This window comes from Oxyura jamaicensis, chromosome 3 (genome assembly GCF_011077185.1).
Source record: "Oxyura jamaicensis isolate SHBP4307 breed ruddy duck chromosome 3, BPBGC_Ojam_1.0, whole genome shotgun sequence".
Classification (NCBI taxonomy): domain Eukaryota; kingdom Metazoa; phylum Chordata; class Aves; order Anseriformes; family Anatidae; genus Oxyura; species Oxyura jamaicensis.
The window spans coordinates 115,781,230-115,796,817 of record NC_048895.1 but is presented as its reverse complement, the minus strand read 5'-3'; the positions used below and the strand labels follow the sequence as shown (position 1 = coordinate 115,796,817).

General features: G+C 46.0%; 1 long non-coding RNA gene across 1 annotated transcript; it reads right to left on the bottom strand.

The window, feature by feature from the left end:
* Positions 1-1,091: 1,091 nt before the first annotated feature.
* LOC118164900 lies at positions 1,092-1,650 on the bottom strand. The gene is made up of 2 exons (XR_004749726.1): positions 1,531-1,650; positions 1,092-1,384 (listed from the first exon to the last, which is right to left on the bottom strand). It is a non-coding gene; the product is annotated as an uncharacterized LOC118164900 (long non-coding RNA).
* Positions 1,651-15,588: the final 13,938 nt, after the last annotated feature.

Here is a 15,588-nt window from a genome sequence, read left to right as displayed (position 1 = left end):
AGCTCATCTTTTACAATTTGTCTAATATCACAACACTTTTACAATGGTGTCTTGAGGTCTGCAATAATAATAAAAATAAAAAGAAACAAATTGTTCTTTCTCAGGGGAAGGAGGTTATTTTCAGAGATGCACAAGCTAGGGGGTATAACAATTCTAACACAAAGCCCGTCTTTTGTTTGTTTGTTTGTTTGTTTGCAATTCAATATTCTCAACACTGCAAACCTGGCTGCATTTTTATCTTTTGCTTGTCCACTGGACCCTTCCACAATTTTTTGCTGGCAGGAGACGATGAATGCTATTTCTCTTCTTGTATTTCCTGAGAGAGAGAGTCTCCAAAATACAGTTTGAAAGAGTCCAAGCTGCAAGAGAGAAAAACTGTCAGACAAACCATCGGGCAGATGTATTGCAGGAAAATCTAGCCCACGACAATGAACTCTTCCACTTCAGTTATCAGCTGCACAACATAAATATGACTTTTAGGCAAGGAAAATGCTTTTATTCCTCCCTCTCCCACACACCTGCTCACACATGCGATAAAAACTCTCATTTCATCTGCTAAAATGGTGGCAGGTGCATTGCAGCCCTCTCTGACTGATCTCCTACACATCCAGTATAGGCCAGCAAGCTCAGGAACATCTTGCAGCAGCTTTGTCTCTTCTTTCCAGGAGTGGATTTGTGGCTGTGTGCTCGCTAATGGAATGGGGAAGACCTGTCTAGCAGCACCGAGGGGCTCATGTTTTCCTTAAATTGCTGGTGATGTCCCTGAGCAGAGGAAAAGGGAGAGGGCTGTACCTCTGTGTAAGACCTCCGTAGCTCTTGTGCAGGAAAAATCAAAAAGGAAATTTAGTTGGACATCATTTCTGAGCTCATGCTACTCAACATGGTTCAGTCGGCATCACTTCCTTGGAGTTCAATGTGGCAAAGTGTCATCCCATCAAACAGCAGAAGACTGATAAGAGAACAGTCAGACAATGGGATGAGACCCTGCCTGCATGCCACTGGGATTTTTCTGGACTCAATCTGGCTATATAAATACCCAAAGAAAGCCTTCTAAGCTGGGAAATAGCAAAAAGGAATAAAATCAATTTTTCCCCCAGTTGGATTCTTTGAGTAAGATTAATGGAGGCCTGATTTTTCAAGATTCACAGCCCAGATTTTCCACAGGCTGGGCACCTGTGTTTGTGGCCCTTCAATGGGGCAAGGAGAAGGGAGGAAAAATCCTTTTTGAAGCTACATGAGGGGATTCATTGCAAGGGCGAAGGAAAATTTCAGCTCGGTCTCTGGGAATTCTTCTAGAGCCAAGAAATCTGCATTGTTGGAAAGAGTCTCCCAGAGGAAGTGATTGAAATATCATCGTGTGAATCATATCTGTAACAAGGTTGGGCTGTAGGAAACAAACCTTTGCTGAATCCTGGGAATAGATTATAAATGAATGACCTAAAAAGACTTTTTTTTTTTTTTTTTTTTCTTTCATTCTTTTTAATTAATTAATTAATTAATTTATTTATTTATTTTCCATGCAGGAATGACCTTTAGCAGCCCATGTTAAATGAAGGGTCCTGGTCTGGGGGGGATCCAGCAGGGCTGGGCTGTCCCACCACGTTACTTGCCACTATCTGTACTGCACGAGGTCCTCAAGGACTGCTGTGGGATGGTTCTCCTGCTATCTAGAAAGAGCTGAGCCTTCCCGAAGGATGAGCCTAGAGGTGATGAAAACTGCACGTGGGCTGTTCTCATGGTGTTGCACGGTGTTGGTTGAGGCTCAGAGGAGCCATGGTTGAAGAACTGGCCCCATGAGGGAATTGATGAGGCCATGGAGACAGAAGACACAGGGGAGGGTGAGGATGGCAGGTGGGCTTGGGGCCTGCTCTGGGGATAGTTGATGGCCCATGCAGGGTTGGAAAAATTAGCTTTGGGGAAGTGAAGAGTGTGCTCTGGGCTGGGCCATGACAAAACATCTTTGGAAGAAAATGTAGCCATGAACTCATTTGGGATCTGGACTGCAAGTCTTGCTTAGGGCTGAGCAGGAGTTAATTCCAGACCTGCTTTCCATCATGCATCTTGCTCGATGTTATTGCTTCCACCATAATTTCCCTGTCACCTCCATCAAGACTGTTGTGTCAGGGACTAAGTACACGGACAGCAAAAAGACAGTCTGCTCCAGGGAGCTTAAAATCTCCACGTGCCTTGCATGAAACTACTGAAGTGGTTCACAGATACCTGAGGAAGTCATCTGACACCCCACCAACCTTTCTATCCATCTTAACAGGTGGAGGGAAGAAAGCAAACCCACCTAATCTGCTGTTTATTAGCTAGCTTTAACAAATATCTACATTTTCAGTAGTTGCTTCATCCGGCCAGACATTTCTTCTCTGCTTCAACTTGGTGCTACTGAAGCAAACATTAACGGCTCATCCAATTGCCTATATTTAACTCCCCAAATCTGGCACAGATTTACACCAGCACTGGTAACAATGGCACTGAACACCTGTCTGTGACTGCATTTGCCCAGGGATTCACTTCTTTCCATGCTGTGTGTTTAATAATTCCTGCGAACAATGGGACAAATAAACATATTTTTACCGAGTTCTTACTCAAGCCAACGCCACCTTCCAAATTGTACATGAGAGGCCTGCAGAGGCTGGTGGTTGTTTCCTAGACTTGTTGCCTCTTTCCCTCAGAAACGACGCTGTCAGCAGCTCTGTGCTCAGAGAGGGCATTTACCGCTTGTATGTAAGGAAGGAAGAAGGAAGAATGAGCAGGAAAGGGGCAGCTGTGCAGGGCTCTGAAGGCAAGGATGATAAATATGAACTTGAAGCTCTGGAGGACAGAGAGGTCTTCTAAGACAGGCTGACGTGCTCTGAGCAAAAAGGATGGGAGATGGCTGTAGTGCATGGCCCAGGATGGAATAAGGAAGGGTTGCAGGAGTTGGTGGTGGGAGCTGTTGGTGGTTGACTAGAGGGAATATAACACATTACAGCTGTGTGGTGGAAGGAGGTGTAGGAATGGGGGTTGGCAGGGTTGGTGGAGGCTGGCAGTCCTGTCTTTGGGTGGGGAAAGGCTTGGAAGAGAAGGCAAGGTTGTGTCTGACAGGGAGAAGTTGGCTTCTCCAAGGAGAAGGCAACTGGAGAGCTGTTGAGAGCAGAAGGGACTCTGACTCTCTGGCCAGCATGGGCTGCTGCATGTTGTAAGGGCCACATAGCAGTTTAATCCTCTGACTAATGGGTTTCCAGGTATCAACCAGTGCTTAATGTTGCCTCTCCAGGAAGATGAGACATGCCTCGTGAGGTTGAGGAGCTCTCTCCCCCCAGTTGCAGATATTGTCTTGCTGGAAATGTGTGGATGCACAAGAGTGGGTAGCTTAGCAGGACGGATGGGTTGGTTTGGTTACAGTGAAAATTTAGGGCTTTCAAGCCTCAAATATATGAGGAAACCTTCTGGCCTGAGTGCTATGCTCAGCCCTTTCTACCTGTCCCATCTGGGAAGGGATCTACCACACATGCTTGGAGAAACATTGCTGTTGACCATGAGCTTGACAGTGGTCAAGGGGACAAATTTACCTTCACTCAGATCAGCTGAACTCTGGGTTTACAAAAAAAAAATATATAATAATAATAAAAAAATTTGGCAGGCCGTGTCTGTCCAAAGTCTGAATGAATAGAAACTCTGAAGGAAGCACCTGCTGCTAAAGGAAATCCAGGACAAGTTTTATTATCCTTTTTCACAGGTCTATTCAGGACTACATTAGGGGTTTCCTCTTTCCTTTTCTGGTACTTCACACTCATTCACAACAAAAAACATATTGTGCTTATGAATTATATTCCAGAGAATATAGCTGGAGCTTATAAAGGTCCTGGCCAAAGAACTTTATTTTTAACTTTACTCCCTGGTGAATTAATTTCTCAAATGAAAGCTTTGCAATTGTTTGGGGTTATTTTTCTCTCTCTCTTTTTTTTTTTTTTTTTTTCTTGGACAGGGCACAAGGGCAAATCCTGCCTGCTCTGTGTTCACAAAAAATGCCTCTCAAGGAATGAGGAGCAAAAGAGGTAAGTGGGGCTCTTGATGGCTACAGGGAACAAATGGAAAACATCAGTGCAATCCCTCCTAAACCAGCAAAGTATCAGAAGGCCTCCTATTAAAGTTGCATGCAAAAGCCCAAGGCAGTTTTTCTATTTCAATCGTGCAATAGATGCGCAGCAGGAGAAGGAGAGGGAAACCCCCACTGGCTGCTGAAGGAGGTGCAAAGAGCTCCTTTGGGATTTGATTCTGAGACCATTTGAGCCTGTGATGAGGGACCCAGGAGGCACCAAGGAGTCTGCTTATCAAACACAGCTGCTCAGCTCAACATCTTCCAGGCACAAAGCACATAAACTGAAGGGCTTGCAAACAAACCGAGTGTAACGCATAAGCCACTTGTGAACCAACGTGTTTGCTTTAGTGGGTCACTCTGCACCTGTGCAAGATGGATATGACCCAATCCCTGAGTAGCCTGGGAAGACTCTGCACCCTTTTCCCCCCAGAAATACTTCTCTCATTTTCTTTCTGATCCCTCCTAAAAAACCTTCGCTTTTTTAGTTTTAAATGCTCTTGTCCATCCCCCTGCCTCCATGCCATCAGGAGTTGATGGCCCTGAACACACCCTGGTGTTGCTGCCACCTTTGCCTGCCCCTGTGGGTGCTGGTTCTGCTTCTCACCTTCTTTGGATAAAACCTGCTCTGCTTTTGAGCAGCATCTAGCACAAGGATTTCTTGTTCAGCCCATGGCTCCTTGTTGCTACTGCAGCGGAAATAGTAAATTATAGCAATTAATGGTGGCATAAATCAGAATCTGTGACCAGACAAGGTCACCAAGGACTTGAGGTCTGTATCGTACCACTAAATTACCCCAGACAGGAATTCCTTCATCTGCACTGCTAAATTGTTTGAATGTTTCTTGACATGGTTTTGGCCCAGGCTGCAGCTGCACTGACCCCAGGAGCAGATCAGGCATCATCAGCGTGGGTCAGCAATCAGCTGGGCTGTTTGTGGGGCCCTTGGCCAAGGGGTTAGAGGGTGACCAACATTGGGGCATGACCAAGCAACAAGGTCTGGCACTGGTTAGTGAAGATGCAGACCATTATTAATGAGTATGAGGCCATTTTTAGAGAGTGTGTTAGCCCAGAGGTAGCATTTCTATATGGGGACAATATGCACCAGATCCCAGATTGGCATTGCAGTTTTTAATGCACCTGATGATCTCCACATTTCTTCACTCATTTTAAAGTATCACCCCAGGGTCAAGCTGTTGGTCTTTGTGATTTCCAAGTGGTGCCAGACACTGGAGGCATTTCAAAGCTCCCTGCCCTAGCAGCAGTCTCTGTCATCTACAAGTTGCAGTCTGGAAGCCCTGAAACTCCTTGCTGCAGGATGTTAAAACAGCAAGGACTGCTCTGTCCCCTGGGAGGGATTTTTTTCTTTCTCTCTTTGGTTTTCAGGAGTTTTCTGAGTGTTCTTTTTTGCTTTATTAGATGGCAAGAATATTTCCAGATGTTACTTAATACCTTGTAATAAGAATACTGAACACAGATAAATATATAACTCATTTTCTACATTGATGAGCTGTAGTGCTCCTACCATAAAGCAGCTATGCTGTTTTGGAAAATAATATGAAATGTAAAAAGTAAAACAAAGGTCTAATTTGCATCTTATTCAATCAAGCTGGAGAATAGGTTCAAATCTTAGTTGCTTCTGACCTGTTGCCCTGTATTAATATTTCCATTTGTGGGCAGCCTGGACTTGGGCAGCCGGTGAGTCCCCCTTGTCCTTGCAGGGTCCTTCCTGGCTGACTCCTTTACTACCTCTTCTCCTTGCCAGTGTTCACACATCACCAGAAAGGACCTCCATTCTTTCCACCTTTATTCTTTTCCCATTTCTGAAATGATCACCCAGGAATGTCTGTGATGATGCAGGATGTTTCTGGAGTCAGCAGATGTGGTCCTGCACCCACGTTTTATCACCACCTATGGATGGGATGGTGCAGACAGGAATTAGGGTCACAGATGCTATATGTTGCTGCAAAACATGGGGAAAATCTAATACCTGCTGGAGGGAACTCCTGATTAGCTAGAAACTGAGCTAGCAGTCAGATAAGTCACACTGGGAGAAATATAACCTAGGAGACTTGTTCCTAGGAAGAATTATGCTCCAAGAGGAAAGATACTTCAATAAATACATTTGCAGCCTGGTCTGTTTCCTGCCCTGGATGTGTAACTCAAAAGCATCAGTAATCAGTCTCTCCCCATCTAAGGCATCCATAATTTGTGTGTTCTTCAGGCACTCCAAATTTCTCCAAGACCATTCCTCTGGTGCTTGGTTTCTGCATGAAATATCTGCATGATTTACCCACTACCATCCTGGCAAACCTCCCCACCTATCCCACTCAGTGTGGGGCCTGAAACAGTGGTCTCCTCAAAACACATCCTGACCTGAAAAAAGTCTTTGCAAAGCATGGTTGCTCCTATTCCCACGTCCATCTGGAACAGCTGTGGTGGGTCATACACAGTGCAGACCCAAATGGCACTAACAACTATGTTAAAGTAACTGAGTCTTTCCCCTAATCTGGAGCTGAATCTCACCCGCAGACATTGTTCCCCTCCATCCCACCATCCTATTAACCAAGAGGTGAAAATGTGATGGTATAGAGCACCTGCTTTACATGGTTCTGCTGTTTCTTATCCTCTTTTACACCTTATATTTAAATGGCAGTGGGGTGTGGGGAAAATAAATCACTGGAGATCTTCATTTTATACCAGACAGTCTTAGTGCAGCAGAAAATTATTTTTTAAAGACAAAAAGGCCGAGCTGTCATGACAAGCACAGCTCTTTGTACAGCTCTCTGCCAAAGAAGAATTGAGACCCACACCTCTCTCCATCTGATACCATGCCAGCACCCCTCCTGCAACAGGGTTTTGTTGTCAGTCCAGGCAAAGCAGCACAGTGTGAGCATCAGGGAAAGGTGCCCTGATATCAGACCCGAGCTCCCCAGACTGCCTGGCCTTGGGTGATGTGCCAGAGGTGGTTCAACTCCCAGGACACACATGCCACCCCCTGGACAAGTGTCTGGCTGTGGAGCTATTGTTCAGAGGAGAGGGTGTGCCTCCTCCAGCTGTGCTCTCAAAGGAAACAATGGTCCTTGCTTCCCTCTGGAGAGACAGGGCACAGGCACTGCGGCTCATGGAGGTTGTGGGCTGTGCACCCCCATCTGACATCAGCCCTCCTCGGCTGTCTGGGGGCACTGGGATGAGTTCTTGCCTTGGTGTTGCCAATGAGTGCTGGCTATGTGTGCCTCAGCCACCAAGAAATCATCCTTGAGACAAATTGCTCTCCCAAAGCATGGCAAAAAGAACTCAAATACCTTCAAAAGCAGTACTTGCAATATTAGTGCTACCTCTGGTCTGGTATTTCATGCAGGAGGCATCTTCCCTCTGCCCGGTTTGCGTGGTATGATGTCCACCCTCCTTCATGTCTCCTCCTAGAGCTGCTCTGCTGGGATGGGGACACTGGTTTTGAAGGAGGCTTCGAAGGAATCTTCTTAATGAGCAGTAGAGGCAGAGGCTAAAGGAACTGAGCCATAACCCCAAGAAGTGCTTCAAAATTTTCCGTCCTATAGATCATCTCCTCCTCTCTACAAATATTTCTACCAGCCAGGGAGACCCTGTCATTTCTCTGAAAGCTGGAAGAGGAAGGTTAGGCTGTCTCCCTTCTGTCTTTGCTGACGAGGGGGTATCCAAAAAGCTGTGAGCAAGCAACAGCGAAATCTTCCCTATTTTCCTATAGGAACTACAGCCCAGTGAAGATGCTTCACTGAAGTCTGCTGAAGTTTGTAGAGGGGCTGGCAAATGGCTGAAGTCCTTATAAAATAGAGGAGCTGGGTAACAATTAAGGATATTCCCCTCTTTTAATTTGCAGATATCTTTATGATGAGGGACAAGTCTGCACCCTGTGATTATTTGCTGGGGTTTTACTATTATCTGATAATTCTCCTGCAGCCCCCACAGTGAGGCTCAGAGCACCACCGTGGTGGGGGCTGTATGGAGCCAGGGAGGAAAATAGGCAGCAGCCATTACCAAGGTCAAGGAAGGGGGAAGAGGTTCCCACTATTTTCTGTTTTGCTTCTGGAATTGAATTCAGATCAAGGAGGTGAATTTGGGGACAAGCTAGATGAGTTCAGCAGCTGTGGCATTGAAAGGCAGGGACCATAAATGGCAGGAGGAAGGGAAACCCAGTAAACAGTTTTCAGGATTCAACCGAGCGTTGCCTCTGAACTACAAAGACCTGCTAGAAAGTGGTATCAAACACCCAGCTCCTGCTTTGACCCCTGCCTGAGGGGAAGTGAATCAATGTTGGGAAAGCAGGATGAGATTATCTACTGTATAAAAGAAACTGGAAGAGATGGCTTGGGATATTTGTGTATTGAGACTCTTTCCATGTCCTATTCCTTTATGGGGGGGGGGGGGGGGGTGCTATTGTACCTATTGTGGCAGATCCTTATCGGCCCTGTTTATCACGTTGGGTGCGGGGAATGTCAGATTGCTGAATGTCAGGTTGCTGGCTGTTTTCATAACAGGAAGCTGCCTGCTGTCTTGCTGTGTTAAGGAACTCCCGCATGCACAACATTTTCCAAAACAACAAAAAAAAATCTAAACACTCTGCTGTGGTTGGATGGCTGCACGGATTCAAGTTTCTATTGTTCCTTGTAAGGCAAAATCCTGTATAGATAAATACACTTGATACACATATGCCTGTTACTTCTTTTGTCTAAAGATACAGGAAATATGGCCGTTGTTTTGTCACGATGAAATATTTCCCAAAGCTAAAACTTAATCTCGACACTTTCATCAGTGCTTGGGAGCCTGGAGAACTGCCATGCTTGGTTGCAGGTGGGACGTGGGAGAGAACAGCACAAGAGTTGGCAACACCGAGCATTGCACGACCCAGCTTATAAGTGCCTACATCCCTGTGAGCTGAAGTTTGGCATCCGGCTTCCCCCGAGCATGGCGGAGAGGGGATGGCTAATTCAGATTTCCGAGCAGAAAATTGTGGCTGACACTTCTTGTTGAGGAGTCGAGGTCTGCCCATGATGCAAAATAAAGTGACCCAAGTATCAAAGGCAGGGGACACACTTTGCAAGGTGGGACACATCTCAGCTGGCAAGCTTGGGAGCAAAGCATGGAAACTTGGGTGAGAGAAGGTCCTACATATCTTTGATCAGGGACCTGAACTTCCTGCTCGTGGTAGGCACCTAAACCATTCATTGGAGCAATGAACTAATGAAGGTCCTACACATGAGCCCTCTGAGTGATAGTCACTCTGACTGGTCCAGATGGAATGCAAGAATTGTGTGAAGTGTGTGTGGTATCTCTGATCACAGCCTGACTCACTCCAAGGTACTCTATACCTCAGGGCAGTTAAGAGAAGTTGGTCTCAGTCACCTCTAAGATGAATAATTTGAACCTGGTCTTCCCTCAACCTTCTCTCTGCTTTAATCAGTGGACAGAGTCAAAGATGAAATTATTTTCTTGTATGAGTGAACATCTCTCAAATTGCTGCCTGAAATGAGCTGGGCTGTAGGATCATGGCACGGCCACAAAGCAAGAGACATTGAATTAGCAATGGAGTTTCTTATAAGTCCCTGCAAGTTACAGACCTATTGGTACCAATAGAATATACAAGGTGCTTTATGTGTTTGTATATAACCTTTGTGGTCAGCATATTTGTAGCTCAGCTTGGACAAAACCCCTCAGCTCGCTCTAGCCTGTAGTCTAACTAGAGACAGTAATGCTGAGCCTTTGTGCAAAGTACTATATATATTTTTAAGAGCATCACCCTTTCCAGTGCCCAGGTAACCTGTTCAGGATATGTTTGCAGAAGAGGTGGCAGAAACCACAACTGGTTTCTGATTGGAACCTCTGTGGACAACCTGATGTCCCAACATGGCATCAGAATCACAGAATCACAGAACTGTAGGGGTTGGAAGGGACCTCAAAAGATCATCGGGTCCAACTGCTCTGCAAAGCAGGTTCCTCAGAGCAGGCTTCCCAGGTAGGTGTCCAGACGGGCCTTGAATATCTCCAGAGAAGGAGACTCCACAACCTCTCTAGGCAGCCTGTCCCAGTGCTCTGCCACCCTCACTGTGAAGAAGTTCTTCCGCATGTTGGTGCGGAACTTGCTGTGTTCTATCTTCTGGCCATTGCCCCTTGTCCTATCCACACAAACCACTGAGAAGAGGTTAGCTACATCCTTCTGTCTCCCACCCCTCAGATATTTATAGACATTGATAAGATCGCCCCTCAGTCTCCTCCAGGCTGAACAGACCCAGGTCTCTCAGCCTGTCCTCATAGGGAAGATGCTGCAGGCCCCGTATCATCTTTGTGGCCCTCTGCTGTACCCTTTCCAGGAGATCCCTGTCTTTTTTGTACTGGGGAGCCCAGAACTGGACACAGTACTCCAGGTGAGGCCTGACCAGGGCAGAGAAGAGGGGGAGGATCACCTCCCTGGACCTGCTGGCCACGCTCCTTTTAATGCACGCCAGGATCCCATTGGCCCTCTTGGCCACCAGGGCACGCTGCTGGCTCATGGTCAACCACCAGGACCCCCAGGTCCTTCTCCACAGAGCTCCTCTCCAGCAGGTTGTCCCCCAGCCTGTAGTGATACATGTGGGTGTTCCTTCTCAGGTGCAGGACTCTACACGTGCTCTGGTTTCTTCCTGCCCATCTCTCCAGACGGTCCAGGTCTCGCTGAATGGCAGCACAGCCTTCTGTGCCCATGTGGCTGGTCTCCTCCCCTGCTGTTCACCAGGAAAAAAGATATAAAGATATAAGCTAGCTCAGAATAAAAAGTGTTATTTCTTGAAAGAGGAAATTGTCAAATCTACAACTTCAATTGGATTTTGAGAATTTTGGAAGAAGATGCATCCTGAGAGGTCAGCTCTGCTTCCTCAAATCTACCTGTGCTGTCCAGGGATGGGAAAATTTATGGTCCTGGGAGCCAAAGCTGGGACAGACACTAGAGATTCAGAAACCCTGAAAGACATCATGTTGATGGAAGTAAGCACCTCACACCTTCCACCTTGGCTCTTAACAGTCTATGGCTGTCTCTGTACTGCCAGGGCTAGAGATGCTGTAAGTTGTTTGGCATGATGTTAAAACAGTGGAGGAAAGGTAAACACTGATGGAGCAGGGAAAAGAAAAAAAAAAAAAAAATTTAAGAAGATGGATTCAGTTATATAAATCAGAATTTAAGCAAAGCTGAGTTTTATTTTGCGGTAGGGCATGACCAAGAAGTCCCTCCCATCCCATCTTTTTATTACTTTACGACCATGTAAGAACAGAGCTGATAAAACCCAGTGACCAAGGCCTGGCTTTGAATTACAGCATTAAAAAAAAAAAAAATAATAATAATAAAAAAACACGATATGTTCATATTTATCATATAGTCAGCAGAGGGCGTCAAATGCACGCACGTCTCATAACTCTGGCAGAGAGCTGGAAATGCAAACCCATTAGTGGCCAGCTATTCCTCCGAGCGCGGCCGATGCTTCCCCGCCAATTGTGCAGTTGCCCCCAGGTTTCCTTCCCCGCTCGGCCGTGTGCGGTGCCATACGGTGGCTGCAGACCTAATTGTTCGCCCGGCGGCCCCTGCAGACAGGATACAAGCCCAGTGCCAGGTGTTGAATTATTTTCCTGCTTGGTGGTATAGTGCATGGGAATTGTTGATAACACTAACAATACAGCAAAGGAAAAGTGGGAGCGGGGGAGGACAATTAAGCGGCCTTTGAAAGCCCTTGGGGCATGTAAAATACCCTCCCTCTATTCATGTGTCACCAAGTTCAAGTTCTTAAGTATAGAAACATGCCTGCAGTTACTATGTGAATCCCTCAGAGCCTGAAACCTTACAGTGAGTCCTGGTGAGTCTTGGGGTAATGTTCACCCATTGGCTTAGTGGAGTTGAATTTGATGTTGAAGCTGTCAGTCCTAGAATCCCAGAATCCTGGAATCCTAGAATCCCAGAATGGTTTGGGTTGGAAGGAACTTTAAAGATCATCCAAATTCTAACCCCCTGGCAGGGACGCTTCCCACTAGATCAGGTTGCTCAAAGCCCCATCCAGCCTGGCCTTGGATGGATCATCTCCCCAGGGAATGTATACTTATTAGTGCTAAATTTTGGCAGTGCAGGGGGCTGAGTTAGAGTTGTGTCCCAGTCTGCTGGCCCAGAGGTCTCTTAGTTAAAGGTAAGTGGGGATAGGTGACTACAATAAAGAGGTGGGAAGTCTGGGAAGGGTAAGTTTTGTGGGTAAACCAGACCTAAGATGTTGGAGATCTGGGCTCAGGCCCCATCGTACGATACTGAGAAAACCTCTAGTCCCTTCACACTCCCGAATGCCTGTAGAAATTTTAAGATTTTTAGGGTTGAAACTGTGTATTCTTATGGGCTAACCCTAGTAAGAAGGTGCACCTGCTTCTCAGGGATGAAATGTGCTACCAGAGCACACGTAATGGCAAATAACCCTGGCTACTGCCCTTCTCACCCAGGCATGCATGCAAGGAACTTGTCACCACCTTAGGCAGTGTCCTGTCAGTCTTTCAACAGAATGTTAAGGGTTGATTTACGCAAGGATAAAGACTCAGGGACCTTTCTCCTGGGCTCCTGAGCAATCCAAGGCTCAGGGTGAGCCTTTAGCTGTGTTTCCAAGCTTGCACACAGCTCTTGCAGAGCTGGTTGTGCTACCAGCCGTGCTCACAACACCGAGCTCCTGCACAGCCCAAGAAGCTACTGAGTCCCAGCAAGCTGAGACCCCTCAAAATCACTTCTGTGATGACACCTTCCCATTGTCCAGTGTGCAAATCCCAGCACGAAACACCGGCCCTTCTGATTAGGGACTGTTCTGTCAGCATTTGGCACTGGCCCAGCCAGAGCGACACCAATTATTTGTGTCAGCTCCCCTCTGAAAGCTGGAGATGTATGAAATCTCAACCTGAGACAATCCATCACGGCTTGCAGTGGGATTTAGGACCTGTCACCCTGATGGGGTATTGACCGAGCACGGCTTCTTCCAGGACAGAGAGGTTATGGAGAGCATTATATCACCCCCAACAAGGCACTGCAAATTGAAACTGAAAAATGAGCCTCGGAGTCTCTTGTCTTGGGAAAACTGCCCAATGAGAGCAACCGAAGTGAAACCAGCCAGCTCCTGGTTTATGGTTATCAGAGGAGTTTTAATAACTGATACGTGATTAATTGGCAAATGTTTGTTTTAAAGCGAGCTGAGGCCAAGCCTTATTTGTCTGTTTGTTTTAACATCGGCTTAGGATGATGTTAAAGCCTTTTCACCAGGGTAAACAGTGAGTTGATGCTTTGCTCAAGAGCCATTGAATTTTCCTAATGGTCTTTTTTTTTTTTTTTTCTTATCTTTTTTTTTTTTTTTTTTCCTGAGGTTTTGTACTGATATGAGGCATTGCTTGCAGCGGGGATGGGAAAAAAACGTGGACTTGTGGTCAGAGTTGGGCATTCAACTTGGAAGGCAGAAATTTTGTTCTGCTGCTCTCTGAGGTTGTCTTGCTGCACCCACAATGCTTTAATGCCTCTTTGCTGCCAAATGAGAACAATATTAAAAATCTGGAGTTACTGCTGGAAGGTCCTTATAGCAGCTAAGGTTTTTTTAAAAAAAAATAATTAAAAGATTTCAGCAATGGCTCAGGTAGTCCATAAACTCTATCTTGCCTTCAGTTGAGTTTGCTGCGAGTGTAGTCCTGTACACTACCCACTTATTCACTCTTCCTAAAAACTTCTAAGCATTCCAGAGACATGGTAAGGGTTAGCACTTTTGGGCAGACCCTGTAATAAATGCTTCTCTGTACATTTGTCATTACTATTTGGCAAAACACGTCCATTTCTGTTTTGCAGTGGTTGTTGCTTTCTACTTTTCCCTGTGACAAAATCTGCCTAATAGCATGTGTTGAGCTTTTCCTTTGCGTGCCACCCTCCCCTGCGGTTCTACTCATCACACGCGTTATGGGACCTTGGTCCTGGGCCTTATTCTTCACATTTTGGTGTCTGCAGCTCTACTTTTCTGCTGAAGGGTCACCTTGGAAGGGCGCAGGACAGCTGTTAAGAGCCATCCTTTCCCTCTTTCTTTCTAGTCTCATGCTGGGATGGTCTGGGCTGAGGATCTGCAGATCTCAGCCATAGATGAAGAAAATAATAAACACAACTCATGTCCTGAGAAGTAAATCTAGAAACAGGCCAGGGAGCACTGGTCTTCTATATCCGATAGAAACTTGCCAATATCACTAAGAAGCAATCCCTAGGTAACTCAGCCCCTAACCTCACCAGCACCCATTTCCCAGCCCACCCAAACCCAAGGCAACTAAAACTAAGGTACTGCTAGGTGGAAACAAGCTCCCTGCAATTGCACCAGGCAATGAATGAGCGCCTACATCCGCACTCATGCATTAAATCTATTGACAAACAAAAGCTCACAGAAAAGCATTGAAGAGGAGATCAGGAGGTATGCTTACAGAGCAGGTTAAAAGTGCATTTTCCCACTATTCAGAATATTTATTCTGATTGTTTTATTATTGTCCCTCACCAAACAGCCAGGAATAGATGCTCTGCTCACGGAGGAGAACAGTAACACAATAACCCAACTTTCAAACTCTCCGTTTCCTCAGCCCCATGGCTACGTGTGGCCTACAGACTTTGAGCCTCCTCTTGAGCCTTCTCATATGAACCCTGATGCAGTGGTTATGGGATACCTCAGTAAGTCCAGGGAATCACAAGATGTCCCAGCCTGTAAGGGACCACAGAAGAGTCGTGCCCATGGCAGGGGGCTGGAGCCAGCTGGGATTAAAGGCACCGTTACCCACCTGAGGACTGCCCCTCGGAATGAAGGTGTGCTACAACCAAGCACACTTTCCAGATGGAGAAGAAAGGGAGGAAACCCAAGAGATGATGCTGAGATGCTTTAAAGAAACTGATTACACTGGAAGATCTGCAGTTCTGTCCTCCCATGGATGACACACCTCTGCCCTTCCACAGCCCTGGATGATGAGTCCACATCCCAAACAGAGGAAATTTCCCCCAAATGCATAAGACCCAAATACCAGAATTCCCTCTCACCAACCCAGCTAAACATTGCTTCATCAGCTCACTTCACGGGAGGATGCTAAAGCCAGGGTTCTGGCAGGATTTCTACTCCCATTAGGTTTTCCTGGATTCTTCATTATTTTCAGATGAAAACAAATCCTTTGACCTGTGAAAATGCTGCAGTGACTATCAGCAGAACTGCTCATTCATGGTGGAAAGGCATATGGGATGTTTTAAATAAGAGAGAAGTGCTTTTCTTCTTTGCTTTTTGCTTTAAGTACCACATACTCTTTCTCTGTGTTGGGAGTGCAGAATTAAATCCTAATTAAAGGCTGTAAAAAAACAGTGAGTCTGAGAGCCTAGGAACAGATACATATTATTGCCGCTTTCATAGATCATATGAGCACTGTGGTGACATAATAAATAATCCACCCAAAGTTTTTAAAGGTAAAAACCAGCAAATCAT